The following is a 6,850-nucleotide window of genomic DNA, read 5'->3' as shown; positions in this document are numbered from 1 at the left end:
ATTAATAAAGTTTCTTTAATAATGAGAAGTAATTTGCACATTATAATTATAATCGATGTAGTTTTAATCGAATATGCATGAATCACATGCATCCTTCCCTCTTCATCAGGCCACATTATAAAACTCCCAAGTCCCTTCAATCATAAAGATGGATTAGTACTAAAAGAATTATCTAAGAACATATATATTATTTGTCCTACATGCAACAAGAGTGTACAGAGTTGAAAAGAAGGTATTAATTATGAAGGAAGATACAATTTGAAGCATACCATTCTCGACCTTTTAGCTAAGGTCAAGTGTAGCATATGTTCTTATCAGTTTAATATATGATATGTGGTTCAATGAACTACACGATATTTTATTTTGTGGTCTTTGAGGCACTTAACTCTTCTTGTGATGGCAAGAGCTTCACCATTTTTCTTAGAAGTATAACTACTTTTAATAGACATTGGATAGGTGAGTTTGATTTGAAAAGTATAATTATTTGTTTATGTGGTACTTTATTCATCTTTCATGAGAATTGTTGAACTATTTTCATGAGAGGAATACTTGAGAGCCAAATAAAACTATACAACAAAATCTTGATAGAAATATCATAAGATGGCTTGATGTAGAAAAAATCTCTTATTTTCAAGTCATGAGTTACTAGGGACAACAAATAATGGAAACATAAGTAAGTTTATTTGACTTGAAAATTTATACTATAGAATCTTGATAGTAACATAACAAGTTGGATTGATGTGAAAGTCTCTTGTTTCTTTTTCTTTTCAAATCACACGTTAATTGAGACAAAAAATTGTATAGTAGATTTTTGATCTAGCAATATCATAAGTTGGCTTCATGTGAAAATATCTTTTATTTCTCCTCTTTCCAATTTACACATTAGTTGGGACAAATAAAGATATATTACTAGCTTAGACTACCGCGCAAGGAAAACACTTACTTTAAGACCAAGCTCTTGACAACTAACTCTTTTGCCAAGGACCTGAGGGAGGGCAACCCTTAATAGTCTTTTAAAAAATAATGTAGACTATGTAGTCCCTATTCCATTCATATCTAACCTAAAAGGTCAACCAGTTATTGTAATTAGGCTTGAAATTATGTAGAAGTGTTCAATCATTGCTAGTTATTGCTTTTCAAGCTCCTAAAAGGAAATATGCATACTCTTACTTTTATAAAAAAAAAAAATCTTTGCTAGATATTCCAATCTTTGAAAGATGGTGTTTTTTTTAGCAACATCTTCCTAAAAAACTATTGTTTTTCCATTTTTGATAAATCTAATTATTTTTTTCTAGAATATATCTCTATCCCCTTTTGGTATTTTAAACAAACAATCAAAATTATAAAAGTTATCCTAAGAAGAAGAACCACAAGGAATTGCCCTATATCCTAGAATTTCACTCCCTAAGTCATACACTAGGATGTATATCCTAGAAATCATGCATATCATAGAAAATGATCCCAAGCCTTTGGACTATCTCATTCAAAGAGACACGTAAGTTAGTTTTAAAAAAATATTTTTAAATTTTTTTAATGTCCTAACACTTATAGCCCATAAGTTTTCAAACTTTATTTCAAATCAATAATATAAATTTGTGTCTATTGTGCCTTCTCAATGGAAGTTTCTTATAATTATATTAAAAATAGTGAGAACTCTATTGGGAGTTTATAAGGAGAATCAATAGATTAGAATAGGATAAATAATTTCATGTGTCTAATGTATCTCTTCTAAAGAATTTTCTTATATTTGTATTTAAAAATAATGAAAACTCCACTTGGAACTTTAAGGGAGAACCAATATATTTAGAATATGATGAATTAATGTGTCCAATGTACCTTGTCAAAAGGAAGTTTTATTGGGAGAAACAAAATATTAGAATAGGTACAAGATGATTTCTTTTGAAGAGGACTCGTCTACTTGCCTAGGACAAGACTTCATCCTTCCATCTTACACTTCAATTTTTGAAGGAGGAAGTCATAAGATCCTCTTCATTATTTTTTGCTCAAAGATAAGAGGGAATACACTAGGAAGGAGCAATACTCTCAAGATAAATAATTTTATTGAGAAAATATCTCTTAACATTGAAGAAGTAGATCTTGGATTCGTTAATTAATGTCTTTCATGGCCTTATAACAAATATCTTAGAATGTAGACTTACTTTGGAGAAGGTAGGGGACAGAGTAAAATATTTTCAAAGTGTTTTCTCAAACCTCTTAGGACGCATACTTTGGAGAAGGTATGGGGAAGAAAGGTATTGTTGACAAATTGTGGATGACTAAGATGACACCCATAGGATAAAGTTTTGAACTACTTATGTTTATGAATATATTTGAAATAAATTATCCATTCACTTAAATCAAAGCATCTATCATGATAATGAAGAAGTGGGGAAGAGATGATGCCTCGATCTCTTAACCCTCTAAAACTTTTATGAAAATCTTATACATGATGCATCTACTTAGAGAATTTATCAAACAATATAGAGGCAGGGAACATAAGATCCTTCCTTTGGGCCTCAAAATGTGAAGAAAACCTACATCCAAACTATTAACAATGACTAAAAACAATGGGATCCCATAGTGACTCCTTAATTCCACTCCATTCATTTTTAAAAATAGATTTATCTAATACGAGGGATAAATTTAAGAAACCTCTCCTAAAAAATAAACTTAAAATGTTGGTGAATCCAACATTATATGGGTATGAAAAATTTCATCTTGAGGGCAGATTTTTTGTTCCACATAGGGAAATAAAATATTATATGTTAGCAATTTTTTTTCTTGACCTAAAAATAATAATTTTAAATAGGGTCAATTAATTTATTTTTTCTTGCTGACACATAAGTAAATGTTGGCTATTTTTTTCTTGTCAAAAATTAGTTTGTAATGTTAGAGGCAAATTACTTATTTTGTAGGAAAAAAAATAATAATGGTCTTGGCTAATCTTTGGTGATAAACTGAAAAATTGTTTAATTTGAAAGTGAATTTGCCAAGTGTAGTGGCTAGCGACCTTTAAGAATTTAGGGTTTCCAAGTGTACTGACTAGTGTACTATCTATTATTAATAATGTCAGTGTCACCAAATTGTTTGCCATCACATTGGTATCGTTAATACATTACTTTTATCGATTGTTGATTAATTAGAGATCAACAATAGAAGGTGCATTTCGAGGCCAGTTATTCGAAAATACCTTGAGCTATGTGAAGTTGTCTAGAATGGAGATAGGTGCGCCTTGACAACTTGGAAACTTCACAACCATTAACTAAAATCAGAAATACAAAACTGGCAATTATAATTGCACATTCCATTTCTAGCCAACTTGGCAGACACTCTGAGAGTCTGACATTAATGTGAGTATATTTCCCACACTTATGAATTAATTAGAATTTATGAAAACTTAATATATGAAAGATCGTAAATAATGCAACTGCTATTAAAGCATCACTTCAATTCCTCTTTCACTATCAAATTCTTAATTCTATTTTTGGTTCTCAGTTCTAGTAGTTTCTAGAATTTCTCAGGTGTAGAATCAATAGATTTTTTTCTAGACTCTAGGTTTTTCATGGATACACCATGAATTAGGTTGAAATGCAGCACAATGGATCTATAAAAGCCCTTTTGGGGTATGATACCTAAGAATGTGCTAGCTATAGTTTACAAGGAAGATTCCAATGGGCCATTTTTCCACTATGCTTTGTTCATGGTCCTCAGCCATGAATTCTTAAGAAATGAGAAGAGGCACCATGTGTTGATGTACATTATCTCCCACTTCCTCATGTGTATTCTTAGCCTAAGAGGAAATCAAGTAGACATTTTGATACTTTTGCGTAATAGTTTTAAGGAAAAATAGTTTTAGAAGATGGTGTCAAAATCCTTGTATTGGCTAAGTAGTTACTAGGCATTGGCATCCCTTTTACAGATGTAGTAGACAAGTGTTGGGAGAAAGGCATATGGAGCATTGTATAGAAGTAACTCTTCTTGTTGGGCATGAATTAATGATAATTGACTAACCATCAAAAGTGGGTGCAAATTGGAAGGGATTTTCTATAAAAGTGGTTTTTGTTGGATAATGTCAGTGACACTAACTTTAGATGGTTGCACAAGTTCAGTGATATTATCATCTCCAAGAGATTCCTCATGGAGGGGCTTGAAGCCCTTTCTAATTGAAGGCTTCAAACCCTCACCATGTTTCATGTTCCCTATTACCCATTTCCTGTTCTATAAAACCATGTTCCTTGTTTAATCAACCCATGCCCTTAGGGGAAAAAGTTGTTTTAATATTTTAAAAAATTGATAAAAATGATTAGTAGTTACTTTAGATTGGGCCTTACCCTTGCATCTTGTAAATTATGAAATAGTACAATTAGACTAATTTAATCAAGTATTTTGAATATCTATGCTGTGAATATGTACAATCTTGAATCTAATCAATGAAAACAATAGTTTTTGGCTTCTCAATTCATTGTTCCTTTAAATGCATGAATTGTTGTTCAATTTTATATTTACAAATTAAATTAGTTGGTTTCAACTATAATTGTTATAGAGTGATACTGATGAATCATGATTTTTTGGAATGCACTATTAAAATGTTATTCTGTGACTCTATTATAAAAAAGTTATATGTTAGACTATTAGAAACAAAAAAAGGGTTTCAACTATCCCTTTATCTTTTCATATTTGATTCATGAAGTATAGTCAAAGGTTATTCAATTGAAAATTCTCCAATATAAATTTGTAATATGTATATGTATGACATGAAAAATTCTAATATGTATATGTATGACTTGAAAATTTGAAATACAATAAATTTTAATCATTCATGTCAAATGAACGTAGGGCCAAGAAAGTTATATAATAATTATTATTAATTATTCTAATTTCTAGTTAATAGCTTGATGCAGGAGCATCCAGAGGTATAAGGGCAATCTTGTGTCAGCCAAAAAAATGTACTTAGACTTAGTTTCTATTTCATGTCTTTACATTTTTGGATACCCATTTGGCTCAAATAAAGGTTCCAACTCTCATAGTTCAACTATCAGTGCGTTTGAAAATCCTGAAAAAATAGGAGCATGTATTTGGGCCATCATTTCGGTAAACTAGAAGGTGTGAATTGGTCAGATGAATGTAATCATGATTTAGAGCATTCCAGAAAAAGAATCAGGTCAATAGGCCCCACGGTTTGAAAGTTATTGTAGTTTTTTGGGTTTTGGAAACCTCCTAAGAATGCTTCAAAGTCAAGTTTGGGGCATTAAATGACCTCGAAAAGGGTCAAAAAATGGGGGACGAGCTAAGCTGGTCCATAGGGCTATAGAGTGCTTTGAGAGCTTTCCGAAAATGTAAACGGTTCATCAATCGAAGCTATGGTTCAAAAGTTATGCCTCCCGGAAGTTCGGTTACTGTTTCTGGATTCTTCTAGATTTGCACCGACTTCTAACGCAGCTTTCGAAACCTTCTATTTCGTTGGTGGATGCCTACTAGCACTTTCTAGAATGTACTCCTAGTCCTTAACCCTTCGAGGTCTATTTAAGGAGATTTTTGGCATTGTAAAAGGCAGTTCGGAGTGGAGTTTGAGAGGAGATGCTAAAAGGAGAAATATTCTCCAGATTTATGCTATTGTAAGCCCTTAGGGCATGTTCTGAAGTTTATTTTCTCTATACTATTTGTACTAGCTTATTTTCTCAGTTAATATAATTTCTCTTTTTTGTTGTGTCCATTCTGTTCTTGGGTTGTGTCCCCATCAAGTGGTATCAGAGCGGGTTTTCCTGAGTGTGTAGACAGAGCGCCAACTGTGAGGCAGTTTGCACCAGGATTGTGTGGTTGTGGGTTCGAGTTAGAAGATGCCTCCATGAAGAGAGCATGGCAGAAGGGCCAGAGCTATTGATCCTGAGTAGGTTAGAGCCCTCCAGAGGTAGGTACAAGCATTGCAAGAGGAGCTTCGTAGAGGAGCAAATGTTGCCGCAGGTGACAATAGTGAGGATGACAATGAAGAGGAAGTAATGGGACCAGAAGAGGAAGCCGACGGGGAAGTTCTGAATCCTGTAGAGGAAAGGCTTTTTAGGGCCATTACTAAGTTTGGGAAAAGACCTACAATTGAAGTGGGTATATTTTTAGGAAATCTGAAACCAGATGAGCTGATCGATTGGATCAATGAACTGGAAGAATACTTTGAGTATGAGGATATAAGGGACCCAGATAGGGTTAAGTCTGCAAAGGCCAAACTGAAAGGCCATGCCAAAATTTGGTGGAAAGAGGTTCAACTGGAAAGACTTAGAAGAGGAAAGGAGAAGATCACAAGATGGGATCGCATGGTGGAAAAATTGAAGAAGTTGTTCATTCTTGTGGACTACGAGCTTGATCTGTTTAAGAAGATGCATGGGTTAAAGCAAGCAGGAAGATCAGTCCAAGAATATACAGAGGAGTTTATCGACTCTTGATTAGAGTGGGGCATGCAGAAGCAAATAAGGAGAAGGTTGCTCGTTATATCTGTGGGTTGCGACCTAGCATCCAAGAGGAATTAAGTCTGGTAAGAATGACCAGCGTTGAAGAGGCATACCAGTTTGTCCTACGAGTTGAAGAGAAGCTGAATAAAAGGTTTGAAGGAAGACAAAGAGGGTGCGGTCAAGGAGGAAGGGGAAGCGGTAGATCATCTGAAGGTCGCAATGAAACCCAAAAGAAAAATGAAGATGTGGGTACTAGCAAAAACCAGAGGAATGAGGGTTTCAACCGCTCCCATGATCAAGACTTTGGAAATCAAAGAGGAAGAGGTAGAGGACGTGGACAAGGAAGAGGAGGCTTCCGTGGTACCTATTTCCATTGCAATGAAGAAGGTCATCGTGCCTTTGAATGCCCT

At 33.9% G+C, this 6,850-nt stretch overlaps 1 non-coding gene across 1 annotated transcript; it reads left to right on the top strand.

Annotated features, from left to right (window-relative positions):
* Positions 1–265: 265 nt before the first annotated feature.
* LOC149528588 (U2 spliceosomal RNA) lies at positions 266–458 on the top strand. The gene has a single exon (XR_016359404.1). It is a non-coding gene; the product is annotated as a U2 spliceosomal RNA (small nuclear RNA).
* The last annotated feature ends 6,392 nt before the right edge of the window (positions 459–6,850 follow it).

Source organism: Cupressus sempervirens, chromosome 11 (assembly GCF_028749045.1).
Source record: "Cupressus sempervirens isolate cs-2001-9-10 chromosome 11, ASM2874904v1, whole genome shotgun sequence".
In the NCBI taxonomy this organism is placed as follows: Eukaryota; Viridiplantae; Streptophyta; class Pinopsida; order Cupressales; family Cupressaceae; genus Cupressus; species Cupressus sempervirens.
This window is presented reverse-complemented; position numbering and strand designations above follow the sequence as displayed.